Source organism: Arachis hypogaea, chromosome 18 (genome assembly GCF_003086295.3).
Source record: "Arachis hypogaea cultivar Tifrunner chromosome 18, arahy.Tifrunner.gnm2.J5K5, whole genome shotgun sequence".
Taxonomy (NCBI): Eukaryota; Viridiplantae; Streptophyta; class Magnoliopsida; order Fabales; family Fabaceae; genus Arachis; species Arachis hypogaea.
The window spans coordinates 75,955,527-75,979,502 of NC_092053.1; the positions used below are offsets into that span (position 1 = coordinate 75,955,527).

Below are 23,976 nucleotides of genomic sequence, written 5' to 3' on the forward strand. Positions count from 1 at the left end.
ACTGGCAAGTGTACCGGGTCGCATCAAGTAATAATAACTCACATGAGTGAGGTCGATCCCATAGGATTGAAGGATTTAGCAATTTTAGTTTAGTGGTTGATTTAGTCAAGCGAATCAAGTATTGGTTAAGTTGTTTGCAATTGGCAGAAACTAAATTGCTTGAAATATTAAGGGAGAGGGGAAAGTGCAGTAAATTAAAGAGCAGGAAAGTAAAGAAGCAGAATCTTAAAGTGCAAGTAATGTAAAGTGCAGAAACCTAGATTGCAAGAAATGTAAATGGCTGAAACTTAAAGTGCAAGAAATGTAAATTGCTTGAATTATAAAAGGAATTGGGAAATGGGATTGCAGAATTTAAACAAGCAAAAGTAAATTGCAATAAACAGAAGAGTAGAGGATGAATTGAATTGAAGTAGATCTCAACAGAAAAGTGAAAATGCTTGAAGAGTGTAAAAATAGAAAATGACTTGTGCTTAATTTGCAGCAATGTAAAAGATGGTTGAAGATCTCAGGGGTGGAAGAGACTAGATAACAAGTCTAGATCTCAAATCCTTCCTTGATCCAACAAGAACAATTGCAACGGAAGTAAAGAAAAGTAAATTGTAGAAAGAGTAGAAGAATGAAATAGTAAACAGAATTTGAAGTTCAATTATGCAGAAAAAGTAAACAAGAGATCTCAAGGTGAGATTGAAACAGAAGTTCTTCAATTCTTGACCCAAGATCCAAAGCAAGAAAAGTAAAGAGTGCTCAAGCAAGAACAAGGAAGAAGAGATATCAATTCTCCTTCCCAATTCTCTAAGATCTAAATTCAAAAGTAAAAGCTCCAAATGAAAATGAAAATTAAAAGGAAAAATTCAAAGTAAAGTCTAGAGGTCCTAATTACATCAAACTAGCTCCTATTTATACACTTTCAATTTTCAGCCCATGAAGAAATTGCTTCCAGGGGGATGCTCAGCTCAAGTGGAGAGCTGAGCATTGAAGCTTAGTGTGACGATCCTTGTTGCGTGCCTTGCTGGGAGAAGGCATCAGGGGAATGCTCAGCTCACAAGGTGAGCTGAGCATTGGTGCCTTGGTGCATGTCTTGTGGCCTTGTGCTCCTTGCCTTGTCATGATGCGCGCTCCATTTCCCTGGCCCGTGTCATGCTTGTGTGTGGTGCATCATGAGTAGCGCTCAGCTCTCCAAGTGAGCTGAGCATTGGGGCTTCCAAGGGAGGTCCTTGGTTCGACACTTGAGGAATGCATGCTGGTGCAATTTCCTTGGGTTCCATGTAGCGCCTTTGATCCTTACTTCCTCTAAGTGCTGAGTTCGAATCCTGGTAGTGGCATTTGGCCAATTCTTGGCTTATTTTCCTTGTGATTAGCGCTCCCCCACCCCCCCTTTGGTCATGGGTTCAAATCTTGGAGGAGGCACTTGGCAAACAATCTCTTTGAATTTATTTGGATGAATGCCCGATAATGCTCCCTTGGTGAGCTGAGCATTGTTTTTCCTTTCCTTGTTTCTTGGCTTCAAATTGTGCTCAGCTCACAAGGGGAGCAGAGCGTTGAAGCATGGCCTCCTTGGTTCATTGTTGTGCTCCTTTGGAGAGCATTGAGCTCTTGGAGAGAGCATTGTGGCTTCCCTCCTTCATTGAGTCACGCTTCTCACTTTTCTTTGCTACACTTTCTTTCTTCCTTGGGCCACGCTTCTTAGGCCACGCTTTCTTCTTTTTTTTTTTCCTTTTCTTCACCTACATTTAATCAAAACAACCAATCAAAGTATCCCCAAATTCACAAGGTTTGTAAATCATTAATTAAATTTAACTTAAACCTCATGATTTAGCATCAATTAAATGGTGGTTGATTGATTCAAAGAAGTCATGCATTTCCATTCGAAATTACTTACTTAGAATGCAAGAAAGTGTATAAAACCTAATAAAAACAAAGAAAAAGGCTAGTGAAGCTAGGCTAAGATGACTTGTCATCACAACACCAAACTTAAAACTTGCTTGTCCCCAAGCAAGCATCAAACAAAAGAGAAGATAGAATGACATAGATAAGTATATATGTCCTTATTAAGCAGATAGTTGAATTTAGCTTATGGGGTTTTATGCAGATTCAAAAGTAGCTCATTTATTATTTGCTGTCAAAACAAACAATGTTTCCTTAAGGGTTCACCAAGGTTGCTGCTACAATGCCTTACTTTTTGCTCATTTCCCTTGTTAGCTTTTCTTCTTTCTTTTGCATAAAGAGCTTATTACTTATTAAAGACTTGGTGGCAAATGTTATAGTGGCCTTTGGCTTAATTTCACTCAACATTTCTTGACCACAGACACATGGCTCACCTTTTCTTCCTAGGATCATTGATGCCCAGCATCTCTTTGGATAACTAACTGTTTTGTAGCTAGGTTGCTCTTTATTGTTTACTTTCAGTTGGCAATCCCAAATCAGTTGATCTAAGTTGCCAAGTTTTAAAATACTCCTTAGAACTTACTTGTCCAAGCATATCCTAGTACACAAACACCACAGGCATATGTCCTAGGGTCCAAGCTATTGGTGTCTAGCCTTATTGTTTGTTTCTTTGCCAACTTATGGCTTTTCTTCTTTTCTTTTTCTTTCTGTTTAGGTTTATTTTCAAGGGACTTTCATTAAATAAAGGATCACAGCAACAAACTAGCTTAAGCTTCAAGTAACAAGTCATTTTGTAGCATTTATTTCTATGAGCTATTAATTAAATCAAACACACACCACCACTAACTTCCATTCTAACTTTTGCAACATTGAACAATTACTTTTGTAAATCAAACGTCTTTCTTTTATTCAAACAGCAAGGGAAACAAAGCAAAGTATTCAAGTCAATGAATGATGACAATTATTATGCAGATAACTTTCAAGCAAAATTATGCAGATAGCTTTCTTCAGCATGTACTTCCACTTGCAACCAAATGATCATTCCAGCCAGATATAAAGGAGTCTCTGGATTAAATCATTACATATCAACAAGAATCAAGTATAGATACAACCTGTGGGTTGCAGCTTCTCATTCTTCCTTCTGTTTGCTCCTTTTGAGTCGTAATGCAAGTGTTCTTTGAATTTGTTGGCTATTTTCCTGCATAATCCTCAAAAGTGGATTGCTTCTCAAGCCCTTAAGGTATCCGGTTAATTTGCAAGGCTCATTTGTGTGTTTTTGAACTTACTTTGGTGTGGGAACACCAAACTTAGTACCTTGCCAATGTTCCTTATGCAACAAATTATATGTGAAATCTTTTTCTTTTTCAAAAGCAATAAGACTAATAACTAGACAACAGCAGAATAGTTAACTAGTTTATCTAAATGCGTGAAGCTAACATTATGAAAAATGTGAGAATATGTTTTATGATGGGATTTTGGTGGAACACCAAACTTAGAATCCTTCATTCTCCCTTATATTGTTTTGGTGTGCAACACCAAACTTAGCTTTTTGCAATATAGATAAAGCTAATTAACCTTTTTATTGAAATAGATATGAAAAGAAAACTACCTCAGGTTGGGTTGCCTCCCAACAAGTGCTCTTTTATTGTCACTAGCTTTACATCCTCTGTGTTTGTTCAGTTCAGATACTGAACTTCCTTTTCCTTGTTCCATTGTCCTCCTAAATAAGGCTTTGCTCTATGCCCATTTGCTGTGAAGTGGCTCTGTGTAGCTTCATCTAGCAGCTCAAGACTTCCATAAGAAAAAACTTTTGTTACTAGATACGGACCTGTCCATTTGGACTTGAGCTTGCCAGGGAAGATCTTGAGCCTTGAGTTATACAGGAGCACTTGCTGTCCTGGCTTGAACTCTTTCTTTGAGATCTTCTTGTCAGGCCACCTCTTAGCTCTCTCCTTGTATATCTTAGCATTCTCATAAGCTTCTAGTCTAAACTCATCCAACTCATTTAGTTGTAGCAGCCTCTTTTCTCCTGCTGCTTGAGAATCAAGGTTGAGGAGTTTAGTTGCCCAAAAAGCTTTATGTTCAAGCTCCACAGGGATGTGACAAGATTTTCCATATAATAGCTGAAATGGGGACTTTCCAATGGGAGTTTTGAAAGCTGTGCTGTATGCCCAGAGTGCATCTTCTAACTTCCTGGCCCAATCTTTCCTTGTGCTTCCCACTGTTTTTTCTAAAATTCTTTTCAACTCTCTACTTGCTAATTCAGCCTGGCCATTAGTCTGAGGATGGTATGGTGTGGCTACTTTATGGATTACTCCATATTTATGGAGGAGTTTCTCCATTTGTTTGTTGCAGAAGTGACCACCACCATCGCTGACAAGACCCTTGGGCACTCCATATCTAGTGAAGATATGCTTCTTAAGGAATTGAAGGACAATTTGTGCATCACAAGTGGTTGTGGCTATGGCTTCCACCCATTTTGAGACATACTCTACTGCCACCAAGATGTATCTGAAAGAATAAGAAGGGGGAAAAGGTCCCATGAAATCGATGCCCCATAGGTCAAATAGCTCCACTTCCAAGATGAAATTTTGAGGAATCTCATTCCTTTTTGTTAATCCTCCAGCTCTTTGGCATTCATTGCATTGGTGAACAAACTCTCTGGCATCTTTGAAGATAGTTGGCCAATAGAAGCCGCTTTGTAATACCTTTGCAGCTATTCTCTCTGGTCCAAAATGTCCAACGTATGCTGAACCATGACAATGCCACAATATGTCCTTCATTTCATTTTCAGGGACACACCTCCTAATCATTCCATCAGAGCACCTCTTGAATAAAAAGGGTTCATCCCACAAGAACTTCCTTGCTTCATTGAGCAGCTTCTTCACTTGTTGCTTAGAACATTCTTGAGGTATCTTCCTTCCCACTTTGTAATTTGCTATGTCAGCAAACCAAGGTGTTTGTTGAACTTGGAACAGGTGCTCATCAGGGAAGTTCTCATTTACTTGTTGTGGTCTATCTTGACAGGCTTCTTGTGGTACTCTTGATAGATGATCTGCTACTTGATTTTCACTTCTCTTTCTATCACTTCAATATCAAACTCTTGAAGCAGCAGTACCCACCTAATAAGCCTTGGCTTTGAATCCTGTTTAGACATTAAATACTTGAGAGCGGCATGGTCAGTGTATACTATAACGTTTGAGCCAATCAAGTATTGCCTAAACTTATCAAATGCATAAACAATTGCCAAAAGTTCTTTCTCTGTAGTAGTATAATTTTTCTGTGTTTCATTTAACACTTTGCTAGCATAATATATGACATGGTGCAATCTATCTTTCTTTTGTCCCAACACAGCACCAATGGCAAGGTCACTTGCATCACACATAAGTTCAAAAGGCAAGTTCCAATCAGGGGGTGTGATGATTGGTGCTGTGATGAGTTTTCTTTTTAAGGTTTCAAAGGCATGCTTACAGTTGCCATCAAAGATGAAAGGGTTGTCAATCACTAGCAAATTGCTCAATGGCTTTGCTATTTTTGAGAAATCTTTGATGAACCTTCTGTAGAAACCAGCATGCCCAAGAAAACTCCTTACTGCTTTCACATTAACGGGTATAGGAAGTTTTTCAATAATTTCTATTTTAGCTTTATCAACTTCTATACCTCTGCATGACACTTTATGCCCAAGAACTATCCCTTCAGGAACCATGAAATGGCATTTTTCCCAGTTTAAGACCAAGTTAGTTTCTTGGCATCTTTTCAAAATAGGAGTTAAATGATGCAAACAGGTGTTAAATGAATTGCCAAAGACAGAAAAATCATCCATGAAGACTTCTAAAAATTTTTCAACCATATCAGAGAAAATGGAAAGCATACACCTCTGAAATGTGGCTGGGGCGTTGCACAGCACAAAGGGCATCCTCCTGTATGCAAAAACTCCAAATGGACATGTGAAGGCAGTTTTATCTTGATCTTTAGGGTCCACCACGATTTGATTGTAACCAGAATACCCATCTAAGAAGCAATAATAGGCATGGCCGGCTAATCTTTCCAACATCTGATCAATGAATGGGAGAGGGAAATGGTCTTTCCTTGTGGCATCATTCAATCTTCTATAGTCTATGCACATCCCCCACCCAGTCACTGTCCTAGTAGGGATCAACTCATTCTTCTCATTGGTGATGACCGTCATTCCTCCCTTTTTTGGTACAACTTAAACCGGGCTCACCCATGAGCTGTCAGAGATTGGGAAAATTATTCCAGCATTCCACAACTTCATGACTTCTTTTTGAACTACCTCCTTCATGGCTGGGTTGAGCCTTCTTTGGGGTTGAACCACAGGCTTTGATTCTTCTTCCAGCAAAATTTTATGCATACAAATGGCTGGGCTAATACCTTTGATATCGTCAATTGTCCAACCCAAGGCTGCTTTGTGAGCTTTCAACACTTCAATCAGCTTTGTTTCTTCTTCCGTATTCAAGGAGGAGTTAATGTCCACTGGTAGGGTCTCTTCTTCTCCCAGGAACACATATTTGAGGTGAGGGAGAAGAGGCTTCAACTCCTGTTTTGGCTTCTCTTTCTCTTTGTCTTCATTGGAGATTTCTACCATTTCTTCTTCCTGTTGCTCATGACAAGTGGCTTCTAACATTTCCTCCACCAGACTTTCTATCATGTCCACCTTCATGTAATTTTCTTGTTCAGGAGGGTGTTGCATTGATTTAAAGACATTGATGACCATTTGCTCATTATGCACTCTAAAAATCATCTCTCCCTTCTCTACATCAATAATGGCTCTGGCTGTGGCTAAAAATGGCCTTTCCAAGATGATTGAGTTGTTTCCTTCTTCCAGTGTGTCCAGAATTATGAAGTCTGCTGGGAAGATAAACTCCCCAACCTTCACTAACAGATTTTCCACAATGCCATTGGGTGTCTTGATTGATCTGTCAGCCATCACCAAAGACATCCTGGTAGGTTTGAGTTCCTCTATGGCAAGCTTTCTCATCATTGATAACGGCATCAGATTGATGCTAGCACCAAGGTCACAGAGAGCTTTGTCTAGGGTCATTTTGCCTATGGTACATGAAACTACAAAGCTCCCTGGATCTTTGAGCTTTGGTGGGATAACTCCTTGAATCACAGCACTACATTCTTCAGTGAGAAGTATAGTTTCCTTCTCTTGCCAACTCCTCTTCTTGTTGATAAGTTCCTTCAGGAACTTGGCGTATAAGGGCATTTGCTCCAGTGCCTCAGCTAAGGGGATATTTATCTCCAATTTCTTAAAAGTCTCAAGGAACTTATGAAAGTGTTGATCCTTAGTCTCCTTGTTGAACCTTTGAGGATATGGCAATGGAGGTGTGAAGTTTACTCCCTGCCTTTGTTCCTTGGTTGGCTCTTCAATTGCTTCCTTCCCTTTTCTTGATTTTTGTGGCTGATCTTCTTTTTCTTGAGCTTGATTCTGAGTTTGCTTGCTTGCTGTTACATCCTCATCATTGGTTTTCTCTTCTTCAGCTTGCTTCTTGTCATTTTTCTTTGGCTTCTTGGTTGTTTCTTCATTTTTTTCCAGGATCTTTCCACTCCTTAGTTGTATTCCTTTGCACTCCTCTTTTGGATTAGGAATGGTATCACTTGGTAGTGAACTTAAAGGTCTCTCAGTAGCGATTTGCTGGAAAATCTGCCCAATCTGCCTCTCCATATTTTTCATGGAAGCTTCCTGGTTTTTTGTTCTCATCTCTTGGTATTTCATCATTTTATCCATCAAGAGCTCCAAATTGGTAATCCTCTGAGAGTCTTGTGAGATTGGTTGATTGTGGGGTGTTGAGGGCTGAGAGTAAGTATTTTGGTTGGGGGCTTGGTTATTGGATGGATGATTGTTAGAATTGGGGTAAGTGTTTTGTGGTTTTCTGTATGTGTTTTGGTTATTGTTTTGCTGCTTATTGTGGTTTGTGTTTTTCCAACTGTTTTGGTTTGAATTTCATTGCCATGGTTGTTGAGGTTGATTGTGATCGTCTCCCCATCTGAGGTTGGGATGGTTCTTCCATGAGGGATTGTAAGTATCACCATAGACTTCATTTGGCCCAGAATTTTGGTTATGCATGTACTGGACTTGTTCTTGCTGTTGCTCCTCTTGAGTTTCTTCATTTTGCCCCCATGTGTTTGATGGTTGGCTTGTGTTGACTGATGCAACTTGAAGATTGTCAATCCTCTTGGCCATTTGCTCAAATTGTTGTTGGATTTGCTGCTGCATCATTTTGTTTTGAGCTAGGATTGAGTCCACTGCTTCCAACTCCATCACTCCTTTCCTTTGTGATGGTTGGCGTTGCCTTTGGTGAGCAAAAAAATACTGGTTGTTGGCCACCATATCAATGAGATTTTGAGCTTCCTTTGCAGTTTTCATGAGTTGCAAAGAGCCTCCTGCTGAATAATCCAAAGCCTCTTGAGATTTCAATGTCAAGCCTTCATAGAAATTCTGCAATCTGTCCCATTCACTGAACATTCCAGGTGGGCACTTCCTGATTAGAGCTTTGTATCGTTCCCATGCCTCATACAAGGGTTCAGCATCCATTTGTGTGAATGTTTGTACTTCAGGCTTCAATCTAATAACTCTTTGAGGTGGGTAAAACTTGGCAAGGAACTTGGTTACTAGATCATCCCAATTGTTGATGCTATCTCTTGGGAAGGATTCCAATCATTGAGTGGCTTTGTCTCTGAGAGAAAATGGAAATAGCAGTAGCTTGTAACTGTCAGGGTGCACACCATTGGTTTTGACAGTGTCACAAATCCTCAAGAATGTGGACAAGTGTTGGTTAGGGTCTTCAAGTGGTCCTCCTCCATAAGAACAATTGTTTTGAACCAAGGTGATGAGTTATGGCTTTAGTTCAAAGTTATTTGCATTAACATTTGGGGTGAGAATGCTACTCCCACAATATCTAGGATTTGCAAATGTGTAGGAAGCCAGAACTCTTCTCTGTGGTTGGTTATTGTTGTTATTGGCTACTCCTTCTGGTGGATTTGGTGGATTTGTTAGGTGTTCCTCCGTATCTTGGAATTCTTCTTCTGACTCCTCTTTTCTAACAATGTTCTTCCCTCTTTCAACTCTTCTTAGCCTCCTAAGAGTTCTTTCATCTTGTTCACAAAAAGTGGGTATAACTCTCCTTGTACCTGACATACAACCAAAGCATAAGAATTACACAATACCAGAGAGGCAATAACACTTCAATCCATTGCTGAAGTGAAATGTTAATTGGCTTAAGCAAAAATTCAAACAGTTAGTGTGTTAGTCAAAAATTAAAGAAATAGAAAAGAAAAAGTGCTTGATCTAGATCTTCACTTCACTTAATCATTGTCAATCTAATTCAATCCCCGGCAACGGCACTAAAAACTTGATGGTGTTTTTGTGGAAAAAACAAAATTTCCAAAACACCTAAAACTAACTGGCAAGTGTACAGAGTCGCATCAAGTAATAATAACTCACATGAGTGAGGTCGATCCCACAGGGATTGAAGGATTGAGCAATTTTAGTTTAGTGGTTAATTTAGTCAAGCGAATCAAGTATTGGTTGAGTTGTTTGCAATTGGCAGAAACTAAATTGCTTGAAATGTAAAGGGAGAGGGGAAAGTGTAGTAAATTAAAGAGCAGAAAAGTAAAGAAGCAGAATCTTAAAGTGCAAGTAATGTAAATTACAGAAACTTAGATTGCAAGAAATGTAAATGGCTAAAACTCAAAGTGCAAGAAATGTAAATTGCTTGAATTATAAAAGGAATTGGGAAATGGGATTGCAAAATTTAAACAAGCAAAAGTAAATTGCAATAAACAGAAGAGTAGAGGATGAATTGAATTGAAGTAGATCTCAACAGAAAAGTGAAAATGCTTGAAGAGTGTAAAAACAGAAAATGACTTGTGCTTAATTTGCAGCAATGTAAAAGATGGTTGAAGATCTCAGGGGTGGAAGAGACTAGATAACAAGTCTAGATCTCAAATCCTTCCTTGATCCAACAAGAACAATTGCAACAGAAGTAAAGAAAAGTAAATTGCAGAAAGAGTAAAAGAATGAAATAGTAAACAGAATTTGAAATTCAATTATGCAGAAAAAGTAAACAAGAGATCTCAAGGTGATATTGAGATAGAAGTTCTTCAATTCTTGACCCAAGATCCAAAGCAAGAAAAGTAAAGAGTGCTCAAGCAAGAACAAGGAAGAAGAGAGATCGATTCTCCTTCCCAATTCTCTAAGATCTAAATTCAAAAGTAAAAGCTCCAAATGAAAATGAAAATTAAAAGGAAAAATTCAAAGTAAAGTCTAGAGGTCCTAATTACATCAAACTAGCTCCTCTTTATACACTTTCTATTCTTGAATTTTGGAATTTGGATGGGCTTTTGATTTGGTGAAGAAATGAATTAAGTTGGATTTTTAATTCAATTTTCAGCCCATGAAGAAATTGCTTCCAGGGGGATGTTCAGCTCAAGTGGGGAGCTGAGCATTGAAGCTTAGTGTGAGGATCCTTGTTGCGTGCCTTGCTAGGAGAAGGCATCAGGGGAATACTCAGCTCACAAGGTGAGCTGAGCATAGGTGCCTTGGTGCATGTCTTGTGCGCGCCTTGTGCTCCTTGCCTTGTCATGATGCGCACTCCATTTCCCTGGCCCGTGTCACTCTTGTGTGTGGTGCATCATGAGTAGCGCTCAGCTCTCCAAGTGAGCTGAGCATTGGGCTTCCAAGGGAGGTCCTTGGTTCGACACTTGAGGAATGCATGCTGGTGCAATTTCCTTGGGTTCCATGTAGCGCCTTTGATCCTTACTTCCTCTAGGTGCTGAGTTCGAATCCTGGTAGTGGCATTTGGCCAATTCTTGGCTTATTTTCCTTGTGATTAGCGCTCCCCTACCCCCCCTGTGGTCATGGGTTCAAATCTTGGAGGTGGCACTTGGCAAACAATTTCCTTGAATTTATTTGGATGAATGCCCGATAATGCTCCATTGGTGAGCTGAGCATTGTTTTTCCTTTCCTTGTTTCTTGGCTTCAAATTGTGCTAAGCTCACAAGGGGAGCAGAGCGTTGAAGCATGGACTCCTTTGTTCATTGTTGTGCTCCTTTGGAGAGCATTGAGCTCTTCGAGAGAGCATTGTGGCTTCCCTCCTTCATTGAGTCACGCTTCCCACTTTTCTTTGCTACACTTTCTTTCTTCCTTGGGCCATGCTTCTTAGGCCACACTTTCTTCTTTTTTTCTTTTCTTCACCTACAATTAATCAAAACAACCAATCAAAGTATCACCAAATTCACAAGGTTTATAAATCATTAATTAAATTTAACTTAAACCTCATGATTTAGCATCAATTAAATGGTGGTTGTTTGATTCAAAGAAGTCATGCATTTCCATTCCAAATTACTTACTTAGAATGCAATAAAGTGTATAAAACCTAATAAAAACAAAGAAAAAGGCTAGTGAAGCTAGGGTAAGATGACTTGTCATCAGGTATTAGGTTGATGCTTGCCCCAAGATCACATAAAGCTGTCTTGGTGCAGTTACCCTCTAATGTGCATGGTATCAGAAAGCTCCCGTGATCTTTAAGCTTTTCTGGAAAGCTTTTCAGAATGACTGCATTGCATTCTTCAGTGAGGAGAACTCTTCCAGTTTCTCTCCAATCCTTTTTATGACTCAAGATCTCTTTCATGAACTTGGCATAAGAAGGTATTTTCTCAAGTGCCTCTGCAAATGGAATCTTTATTTCAAGAGTCCTGAGATAATCTGCAAAGCGAGCAAATTGCTTATCCTGCTCCTCTTGGCGGAGTTTTTGAGGATAAGGTATCTTGGCTTTATATTCCTCAACCTTAGTTGCTGTAGGTTTATTTCCTACAGAGGTGGTTGGAGAAGCCTTTTTAGAGGGGTTGTTATCAGCACTTGTGTGGGTCTGATCCCTCACTGGCATTTGAATGCCAGGGTTAGAAGCTGGAGTGGCGTTGGACGCCAACTCCTTACTTATTCCTGGTGTTGGAACACCAGAACTGAGCTTCCATTGGGCGTTTGATGCCAAGTCCTTGCCTGTTTCTGGCATTTGAACGCCAGAGTTATTCCTCTCTGGACTCTTACTGTCCTCAGAGGGATTTTGGATAGCAGGTTGTTCATTTCTTGGCTTCCTGCTGCCTTGAAGTGAGGTATTTAATGTTTTTCCACTTCTTAATTGAATTGCTTGGCACTCTTCCGTTATTTATTTTGATAACTGCTGTTCTGTTTGCTTCAACTGTACTTCCATATTCAGATTAGCCATTCTTGTGTCTTGTAGTATCTCATTGAATTCGGCCCGCTGTTTTGATAGAAAGTCTAATTGCTGATTGAATTCAGTAATTTGTTTTCCAGGACTGAGTTTAGCAGTTACTGTTTTAGCCTCTTGTTTCATGGAAGATTCACTGCTTAGGTACAGATGCTGATTTCTGGCAACTGTATCAATATGCTCTTGAGCCTCTTCAATTTTCTTTCTCATGTGTATAGATCCAGCAGTTGAGTGATCTAGAGAAATTTGAGCTTTCTCTGTAAGTCCATAATAGAAGATGTCTAACTGCACCCATTCTGAAAATATTTCAGAGGGGCATTTTCTTAGCATCTCTCTGTATCTCTCCCAGGCATCATAAAGAGATTCATTATCTCCTTGTTTAAAGCCTTGGATGTCCAGCCTTAGCTGTGTCATCCGTTTTGGAGGGAAGTACTAATTCAGGAATTTTTCTGATTGTTGTTTCCAAGTCCTTATGCTAGCCTTAGGTTGGTTATTTAACCACCTCTTAGCTTGGTCTTTTACAGCAAATAAAAACAGTAATAATCTGTAGACATCCTGATCTACTTCCTTATCATGTACTGTGTCAGCAATTTATAAAAACTGTGCAAGAAACTCTGTAGGTTTTTCCTGTAGAAGACCGGAATACTAGCAACTTTGCTGCACCATGATAATGAGCTGAGGATTCAACTCAAAGCTACTGACTCCAATGGAGGGTATACAGATACTGCTCCCATATGAAGCAGTAGTGGGGTTAGCATATGACCCCAGAGTCCTTCTGGACTGTTCAATTCCACTTAGGTCCATGATGGAGAAAGGGAGATGTTGTGAATTGCAAAAAAAATTTTTTTTTTGAAAACCGAAATTAAAATAAAATAAAATAAAAGAAAATAAATGAAAGATTGATTATGATTTCGAAAATTTGAAGAAAAATAAATTAAAGAACATTGAAAACTAAATTAATTAATTAAAAAGATTTGAAGAAGATGTGGGTGAGGATTTTCGAAAAAAAGAAAAAAATTGAAGAGAGAGAATTTGGTTAGGAAGTTTTGAAAAAGATATGTCTTAAAATTAAAGATACTTGTAAGAAAATAAATTAAAATAAAATAAAATAAAAGATATGAAAAAGATTTGATTTTAAGATTTGAGATTACAAAAGATAAGATAAGCTAGGTAAGAGAAGATAAGGAATTTATATTAAAAAGTTTTGAAATTTGAATTTTGAAATTTGAATTTTGAAATTTGGAAGTTGAAATTTGAAATTTGAAATAAGATAAGATAAGATTTTGAAAAAGATACGAATTTTTTTTTGAAAAAGATTTGAATTTTGAAATTTTAAAACTAAGATAAGATAAAATAAAAAATTTTAAAATAAAATCTGAATTTTTAAAAGGAAAATTCGAAAAATAAATTAAAATAAAGGAAAAAGATATTTTTGAATTCAATGAGGAAAGACAAAAACAATAAAAAGACACAAAACTTAAAATTTTTAGATCTAATGCTCCTAATTTTCGAAAATTTGGAGGAAAAACACCAAGGAACACCAAACTTAAAAATTTTAAGATCAAAACACAAGAAAGGCTCAAGAACACCTTGAAGATTCACAAGAACATGGAGAACAAAAAGTCAAAGACTCAAAGGACTCAAGAACATAAAAAAAAAAACACCAAACTTAAAATTTTTAGAAAAGAAAAAACTAATTTTCAAAAATTAAATAGGAACTAACAAGAAAACACCAAACTTAAAACTTGACACAAGATTTAATTAAAGAAAAATTATTTTTGAAAAGATTTTAGAAAGAAAGACTCAAAGGAGAAACTATTCATAAGAACATAGACACAACGCTCTAGCCAATTGAGTTATAAATTTAAAGTGTTTTAACAAAGGTATTTAACATATAAATTTTTATTTATTTCTATTTTCGAAATTTAACTTTAAATTTTAAATTTTTATTTTTCGAATTCTCTCACCTCTCATCTCCTTCTATTTATTTATTCATCTACTAACACTTCTCTTTCACCCAAAAATTCAAACACCACCTCCCTCTCTGTGTTCGAGTTTTTTTCTATTCTCTTCTTTACATTACATTCTTTTCTTCTTCTACTAACAATAAGGAACCTCTTTACTGTAACATAGAGGATTCATCTTCTTTTCTTGTTCTCTTTTCTTTTATATGAGCAGGGACAAGGAAAAGGGCATTCTTGTTGAAGCTGATCCAGAACCTGAAAGGACTCTAAAGAGAAAACTAAGAGAAGCTAAAATACAACAATCCAGAGACAACCTTACTGAAATTTTTGAACAAGAAAAGGAGATGGCAGACGCACCTAACAACAATAATGCAAGGAGGATGCTTGGTGACTTCACTGCACCTAATTCCAATTTAAATGGAAGAAGCATCTCAATTCCTGCCATTGGAGCAAACAACTTTGAGCTGAAACCTCAATTAGTTTCTCTGATGCAGCAGAACTGCAAGTTTCATGGACTTCCATCTGAAGATCCTTTCAGTTCTTAACTGAATTCTTGCAGATCTGTAATACTATTAAGACCAATGGGGTTGATCCCGAGGTCTACAGGCTTATGCTTTTCCCGCTTGCTGTAAGAGACAGAGCTAGAGTATGGTTAGACTCTCAACCTAAGGATAGCCTGAACTCCTGGGATAAGCTGGTCACGGCTTTCTTAGCCAAGTTCTTCCCTCCTCAAAAGCTTAGTAAGCTTAGAGTGGATGTTCAAACCTTCAGACAGAAAGAAGGAGAATCCCTCTATGAAGCTTGGGAGAGGTACAAGCAACTGACCAAAAAGTATCCTTCTGACATGCTTTCAGAATGGACCATTCTGGATATATTCTATGATGGTCTGTCTGAGTTATCAAAGATGTCATTGGACCATTCTGCAGGTGGATCCATTCACCTAAAGAAAATGCCTGCAAAAGCTCAAGAACTCATTGACGTGGTTGCTAATAACTAGTTCATGTACACTTCTGAAAGGAATCCTGTGAATAATGGGATGCCTATAAAGAAGGGAGTTCTTGAAATTGACACTCTAAATGCTATATTGGCTTAGAATAAAATATTGACTCAGCAAGTCAATATGATTTCTCAGAGTCTGAATGGAATGCAAGCTGCATCCAACAGTACTCAAAAGGCATCTTCTGAAGAAGAAGCTTATGATCCTGAGAACCCTGCAATAGCAGAGGTGAATTACATGGGTGAACCATATGGAAACACCTATAATCCCTCTTGGAGAAATCACTCAAATCTCTCATGGAAGGATCCACAAAAGCCTCAACAAGGCTTTAATAATGGTGGAAGAAATAGGTTTAACAATAGCAAACCTTTTCCATCATCCACTCAGCAACAGACAGAGAATTCTGAGCAGAAGCCATCTAGCTTAGCAAATATAGTCTCTGATCTATCTAAGGCCACTTTAAGTTTCATGAATGAAACAAAGTCCTCCATTAGAAATTTGGAGGCACAAGTGGGCCAGCTGAGTAAAAGGGTCACTGAAATCCCTCCTAGTATTCTCCCAAGCAATACAGAAGAAAATCCAAAAGGAGAGTGCAAGGCCATTGAATTGACCATCATGGCCGAACCCACAAAAGAAGAGGAGGACGTGAATCCCAGTGAGGAAGACCTGCTCGGACGTCCAATAATCAATAAGGAGTTTCCCTCTGAGGAACCAAAGGAATCTGAGACTCATCTAGAGACCATAGAGATTCCATTGAACCTCCTTAGGCCATTCATGAGCTCTGATGAGTATTTTTCCTCTCAGGAGAATGAAGATGTTACTGAAGAGCAAGTTGCCAAGTACCTTGGTGCAATCATGAAGCTGAATACCAAATTATTTGGTAATGAGACTTGGGAAGAAGAACCTCCCTTGCTCACCAATGAACTACGTGATTTGGATCAACTGAGATTGCCTCAGAAGAAACAGGATCCTGAAAAGTTCTTAATACCTTGTACCATAGGCACCATGACCTTTGAAAAGGTAATATGTGACCTTGGGTCAGGGATAAACCTCATGCCCCTCTCTGTAATGGAGAATCTCATTAGAAATGGCAGACAACTCAAGAAAACAGGCTTATGGACTAGTGGAGGACGTGGTAGTAAAGGTTGAAGGCCTTTACATCCCTGCTGATTTCATAATCCTAGACACTGAGAAGGATGAGGATGAATCCATCTCCTTCTGTAACAATGGAGTGGAAGCATAGAAAGCTTCTCTCAGTATAGAGTCAACTAAAGCCCCCATAGTCAAACTCTAAGTTTGGTGTTGGGAGGCCTCAGCCAAACTCTAAGTTTGGTGTTGAACTCCCATATCCAAACTCTAAGTTTGGTGTTGGGAGTCTATAAAATTGACCTGATCAACTGTGTGGCTCCATGAGAGCCCACTGTCAAGCTATTGACATTAAAGAAGCGCTTGTTGGGAGGCAACCCAATTTTTATTTATCTAATTTTTTTATTGTTCTTTCATGTTTTATTAGGTTCATGATCATGTGGAGTCACAAAATAAATACAAAAATAAAAAACAGAATGAAAAACAGCATTGAAAACAGAACACCCTGGAGGAAGGGCTTACTGGCGTTTAAACGCCAGTAAGGAGCATCTGCCTAGCGTTTAACGCCAGAATAGAGCATGAAACTGGCGTTAAACGCCAGAAACAAGTAGCAGTCTGGCGTTTAAATGCCAGGATTGCACCCAGGAGAAAGCTGGTGTTAAATGCCAGACACAAGCATCAGGCTGGCGTTTAACGCCAGAAACATGCACCATACTGGCATTCAACGCCAGAAACATGCTGCAGACTGGCATTGAACGCCCAAAACAAGCATGGAAGTGGCGTTTAACGCCAAAAACATGTTGCAATCTGGCGTTAAATGCCAGGATTGCATATATAGGGCGTTTTACACGCCTCAAAGGTGAAGGGATGAGAAATCCTCAAACACCTCAGGATCTGTGGACCCCATAGGATCCCCGCTTACCTTTCTTCTCTCCTCTTCACACCTTTTCATATCACTCTTCCCCAAATACCCCTCACCAATCAACTCAATCACTCTTTCCCATCACCTCTTCACCACTCACATCCATCCTCTCTTCCCCAAAAACCCCACCTACCTTTAAATGGACGAACCCTAACCCCTTCCCACTCCTATATAAACCCCTCATCCCCTCTTCATTTTTACACAACACAACCCTCTCCTCAACCCTTGGCCGAAACCAACTCTCTCTCCCTCTCCTCCATTCCTCTTCCTCTTCTACTTCTTTCTCTCTTCTTTTGCTCGGGGATGAGCAAACATTTAAATTTGGTGTGGTAAAAAGCATTGCTTTTTGTTTTTCCATAACCATTCATGGCACCAAAGGCCAGAGAAACCTCTAGAAAGAGGAAAGGGAAGGCAATTGCTTCCACCTCTGAGTCATGGGAGATGGAGAAATTCATCTCTAAGGTCCATCAAGACCACTTCTATGAAGTTGTGGCCAAGAAGAAAGTGATCCCTGAGGTTCCTTTCAAACTCAAAAAGAATGAGTATCCGGAGATCCGACTTGAGATCCAAAGAAGAGGTTGGGAAGTGCTCACCAATCCCATTCAACAAGTCGGGATCTTAATGGTTCAAGAGTTCTATGCAAACGCATGGGTCACTAGAAACCATGATCAAAGTGTGAACCCGAACCCAAAGAATTGGCTCACCATGGTTCGGGAAAAATACTTAGATTTCAGTTCGGAAAATGTAAGGTTGGCATTCAACCTACCAATGATGGAAGAGAATGCACGCCCCTATACTAGAAGAGTCAACTTTGATCAAAGGTTGGACCAAGTCCTCATGGACATATGTGTGGAAGGAGCTCAATGGAAAATTGACTCAAAAGGTAAGTCGGTTCAACTAAGAAGGCTTGACCTCAAACCAGTAGCTAGAGGATGGTTGGAGTTCATTCAACGCTCAATCATTCCTACTAGCAACCGGTCTGAAGTTACTATAGACCGGGCCATCATGATCCATAGCATCATGATTGGGGAGGAAGTGGAAGTTCATGAGATTATACCTCAAGAACTCTACAAGGTGGCTGACAAGTCATCCAACTTGGCAAGGTTAGCCTTTCCTCACCTCATTTGCCACCTCTGCAATTCGGCTGGGATTGACATACAGGGAGACATCCTCATTGAAGAGGACAAGCCCATCACTAAGAAAAGGATGGAGCAAACAAGAGAGCATGGACCTCAACATGAGCATGAGGAGATTCCTCACCATGAAATCCCTGAGATGCCTCAAGGGATGCACTTTCCTCCACAAAACTATTGGGAACAAATCAACACTTCCCTAGGTGAATTAAGTTCCAACATGGGACAACTAAGGATGGAGCACTAAGAGCATTCCATCATCCTCCATGAAATTAGAGAAGATCAAAGAGCTTTGAGGGAGGAACAACAAAGCCAAGGAAGAGACATAGAGGATCTCAAAAGCACCATTGGTTCTTCAAGAAGAGGAAGACGCCACCCTCACTAAGGTGGACTCATTCCTTAATCTCCTTGTCTATTTATTTTACTGTTTTTCGTTTATTATGCTTTATGTTTATGTCTTCATGATCATTAGTATTTAAATGTTTATGCCTTAAAGTTATGAATGTCCTATGAATCCATCACCTCTCTTAAGTGAAAAATGTTTTAATTACAAAGGAACAAGAAGTACATGGTTTCAAATTCATCCTTGAAACTAGTTTAATTATCTTGATGTGGTGACAATACTTTTTGTTTTCTGAATGAATGCTTGGACAGTGCATATGTCTTTTGAAGTTGTTGTTTAAGAATGTTAAATATGTTGGCTCTTGAAAGAATGATGATAAGGAGAAATGTTATTTGATAATCTGAAAAATAAAAAAATTGATTCTTGAAGCAAGAAAAAGGAGTGAATACAGAAAGCTTGCGAAAAAAAATACAAAAAAAATAGAAAGAAAAAGAAAAAGCAAGCAGAAAAAGCCAAAAGCTCTTAAAACCAAAAGGCAAAAGCAAAAAGCCAATAGCCCTTAAAACCAAAAGGCAAGGGTAATAAAAAAGATCAAGGCTTTGAGCATCAGTGGATAGGAGGGCCTAAAGGAATAAAATCCTGGCCTAAGCGGCTAAACCAAGCTGTCCCTAACCATGTGCTTGTGGCGTGAAGGTGTCAAGTGAAAACTTGAGACTGAGCGGTTAAAGTCAAGGTCCAAAGCAAAAGAAGCGTGTGCTTAAGAACTCTGGACACCTCTAATTGGGGACTTTAGCAAAGCTGAGTCACAATCTGAAAAGGTTCACCCAATTATGTGTCTATGGCATTTATGTATCCTGTGGTAATACTGGAAAACAAAGTGCTTAGGGCCACGGCCAAGACTCATAAAGTAGCTGTGTTCAAGAATCAACATACTGAACTAGGAGAATCAATAACACTATCTGAACTCTAAGTTCCTATAGATGCCAATCATTCTGAACTTCAATGGATAGAGTGAGATGCCAAAACTATTCAAGAGGCAAAAAAGCTACAAGTCCCGCTCATCTGATTGGAGCTAAGTTTCATTGATATTTTGGAATTTATAGTATATTCTCTTCTTTTTATCCTATTTGATTTTTAGTTGCTTGGGAACAAACAACAATTTAAATTTGGTGTTGTGATGAGCGGATAATTTATACGCTTTTTGGCATTGTTTTTACATAGTTTTTAGTATGATTTGGTTAGTTTTTTGTATATTTTTATTAGTTTTTAATTAAAATTCACATTTCTTGACTTTATTATGAGTTTGTGTGTTTTTCTGTGATTTCAGGTAATTTCTAGCTGAAATTGAGGGACTTGAGCAAAAATCAGATTCAGAGGTTGAAGAAGGACTGCAGATACTGTTGGATTCTGACCTCCCTGCACTCAAAGTGGATTTTCTGGAGCTACAGCACTCTAAATGGCGCGCTCCCAATTGCGTTGGAAAGTAGACATCCAGGGCGTTCCAGAAATATATAATAGTCCGTCCTTTGAATAAGGATTGACAACGCCAGTTCCATGCTGCATTCTGGAGTCAAACGCCAGAAACAGGTTGCAAAGTGGAGTTCAACGCCAGAAACAGGCTACAAACTGGCGTTCAACTCCAAAAGAAGCCTCTACACATGTAAAGCTCAATGCTCAGCCCAAGCACACACCAAGTGGGCCCCGGAAGTGGATTTCTGCATCATTTACTTATTTCTGTAAACCCTAGTAACTAGTTTAGTATAAATAGGACTTCTTACTATTGTATTTACATCTTTTGTATGTTTAGTTCTTAGATCATGGGGACTGCCCATTCGGCCATGCCTGAACTTTCACTTATGTATTTTTCAACAGTAGAGTTTCTACACACCATAGATTAAGGTATGGAGCTCTGCTGTTCCTCAAAGATTAATGCAAAGTACTACTATTTTTCTATTCAATTCAACTTATTCCGCTTCTAAGATATTCATTCGTACTTTAATATGATGGATGTAATGATCGTGACAGTCATCATCATTCTCAACTTATGAATGCGTGCCTGACAACCACTTCCGTTCTACCTTAGATTGAATGGATATCTCTTGGATATCTAATACAGGGGACCGAGTCCGAGCTATTAGAGTCTTCGTGGTATAAGTTAGAACCCATGGATGGCCATTCTTGAGATCCGGAAAGTCTAAACCTTGTCTGTGGTATTCCGAGTAGGATCTAGGAAGGGATGGCTGTGATGAGCTTCAAACTCGCGAGTGCTGGGCATAGTGACAGACGCAAAAGGATAGTAAATCCTATTCCAGTATGATCGAGAACTGACAGATGATTAGCCATGCAGTGACAGCGCATTGGAGCATTTTCACAAGAGGATGGGATGTAGCCATTGACAACAGTGATGCCCTACATAAAGCTTGCCATGGAAAGGAGTAGGATTGATTGGATGAAGACAGCAGGAAAGCAGAGATCAGAGGAACGAAAGCATCTCTATACGCTTATCTGAAATTCTCACCAATGAATTACATAAGTATCTCTATCCTAGTTATATTCTATTTGTCTTTTATTTATCACTTTATAAAACTATTTGAATCCGCCTGACTGAGATTTACAAGGTGACCATAGCTTGCTTCAAGCCGACAATCTCCGTGGGATCGACCCTTACTCACGTAAGGTTTATTACTTGGACTACCCAGTGCACTTGCTGGTTAGTTGTACGAAGTTGTGAAACAGATATAAGATCATGAACGTGCGTATTGAGTTTTTAGCGCCGTTACCAAGGAATGAATGATCACGATTTCGCACACCAAGTTTTTGGCGCCGTTGCCGGGGATTGTTCGAGTTTGGACAACTGACGGTTCATCTTGTTGCTCAGATTAGGTAACTTTATTTTAATTTTAAGCTTTTTGTTTTTATTATCCTTATTTTTGAAAAAATAAAAAAAAAATTCTTTTTTTGTTTTTCCCAATTAAATTTCAAAAAATACAAAAAAAATTTACAAAATCATAAAATCAAAAATATTTTTGATGTTTCTTGTTTGAGTCTAGAGTCAATTTTTAAGTTTGGTGTCTTGCATGTGTTTCCTTTTTCTCAAAGAATTTTCGAAAATTCATCATATGTTCTTCAAGATCTTCAAGTTGTTCCTGGCCAGTCTTCTTGTTTGATCTTCATATTTTCTTGTTTTGTGTTTTTTCTTGTTTTTCATATGCATTTTTAACTTGTTAGTGTCTAATTATTGAAAATCTCTAAGTTTGGTGTCATGCATGTTTTTCTTTCATTAAAAATTTTCAAAAATAAGTCTTGATGTTCATCTTGATCTTCAAAGTGTTCTTGGTGTTCATCTTGACATTCATAGTGTTCTTGCATGCATTGTGTGTTTTGATCCAAAATTTTCATGCATTGAGTCTTTTTGATATTTTTCTCTTTCATCATTAAAAATTCAAAAATCAAAAAAATATCTTTCCCTTTTTCACTCATAAATTTTCGAAAATTTGAGTTGACTTTTTCAAAACTTTTTAAAATTTAGTTGATTCTTATGAGTCAAATCAAATTTTCAATTTAAAAATCTTATCTTTTCAAAATCTTTTTCAAAAAAATCAAATCTTTTTCATTTTTCTTATTTATTTTCAAAAATTTAAAAATATTTTTCAAAAATCTTTTTCTTAATTTTATCTCATAATTTTCGAAAATATTATCAACAATTAATGTTTTGATTCAAAAATTTCAAATTTGTTACTTTCTTATTAAGAAAGATTCAAACTTTAAGTTCTAGAATCATATTTTGTGATTACTTGTGAGTTAAGTCATTAATTTTGATTTTAAAATTCAAATCTTTTTCAAAACTAATTTTAATCATATCTTTCTATCATATCTTTTTAAATCATATCTTTTTCAAAAAAATTTGATTTTAAAATATCTTTTCTAACTTCTTATCTTCTTATCTTTTCAAAATTGATTTTCAAATCTTTTTCAACTAACTAATTGACTTTTTGTTTGTTTTTTATCTTTTTCAAAACCACCTAACTACTCTTCCCTCTCTAATTTTCAAAAATACCTCCCTCTTTTTCAAAAATCTTTTTAATTAATTAATTATTTTAAATTTTAATTTTAATTTTATTTCCCCTTTAATTTTCGAAAATCATCAACTCCTTTTCAAAAATTATTTTCGAAAACTTCTCTCTCTCATCTCCTTCTATTTATTTAATTACTTACTAATACTTCTCTTCATCTCATATCTCTGCTCCTATCCTCACCCTTGTGTTTGGATTATCCATTCTTCTTCACTCTTATTCCCTTTCTTCTTCTACTAACAATAAGGAACCTCTTTACTATAACATAGAGGATTCCTCTTCTTTTCTTGTTCTCTTATCTTTCATATGAGCAGGAACAAGGAAAAGGGCATTCTTGTTGAAGCTAATCCAGAACCTGAAAGGACTCTGAAGAGAAAACTAAGAGAAGCTAAATTACAACAATCCAGAGACAACCTTACTGAAATTTTTGAACAAGAAAAGGAGATGGCAGACGCACCTAACAACAATAATGCAAGGAAGATGCTTGGTGACTTCACTGCACCTAATTCCAATTTACATGGAAGAAGCATCTCAATTCCTGCCATTGGAGCAAACAACTTTGAGCTGAAACCTCAATTAGTTTCTCTGATGCAGCAGAACTGCAAGTTTCATGGACTTCCATCTGAAGATCCTTTCAGTTCTTAACTGAATTCTTGCAGATCTGTAATACTGTTAAGACCAATGGGGTTGATCCCGAGGTCTACAGGCTTATGCTTTTCCCGTTTGTTGTAAGAGACAGAGCTAGAGTATGGTTGGACTATCAACCTAAGGATAGCCTGAACTCCTGGGATAAGCTGGTCACGGCTTTCTTAGCCAAGTTATTCCCTTCTCAAAAGCTTAGTAAGTTTAGAGTGGATGTCCAAACCTTCAGACAGAAAGAAGGTGAATCCCTCTATGAAGCTTGGGAGAGATACAAGCAACTGACCAAAAAGTGTCCTTCTGACATGCTTTCAGAATGGACCATCCTGGATATATTCTATGATGGTCTGTCTGAGTTATCAAAGAGGTCACTGGACCATTCTGTAGGTGGATCCATCCACCTAAAGAAAACGCCTGCAGAAGCTCAGGAACTCATTGACATGGTTGCAAATAATCAGTTCATGTACACTTCTGAAAGGAATCCTGTGAATAATGGGACGCCTGTGAGGAAGGGAGTTCTTGAAATTGATACTCTGAATGCCATATTGGCTCAAAATGAAATATTGACTCAGCAGGTCAATATGATCTCTCAGAGTATGAATGCATTGAAGGAATCATCCAACAGTACTAAAGAGACATCTTCTGAAGAAGAAGCTTATGATCCTGAGAACCCTGCAATAGC

At 38.1% G+C, this 23,976-nt stretch overlaps 1 non-coding gene across 1 annotated transcript; it reads right to left on the reverse strand.

Annotated features, from left to right (window-relative positions):
- Positions 1-23,497: 23,497 nt before the first annotated feature.
- On the reverse strand, positions 23,498-23,601 carry LOC112773781 (small nucleolar RNA R71). The gene has a single exon (XR_003188311.1). It is a non-coding gene; the product is annotated as a small nucleolar RNA R71 (small nucleolar RNA).
- Between the last annotated feature and the right edge of the window lie 375 nt (positions 23,602-23,976).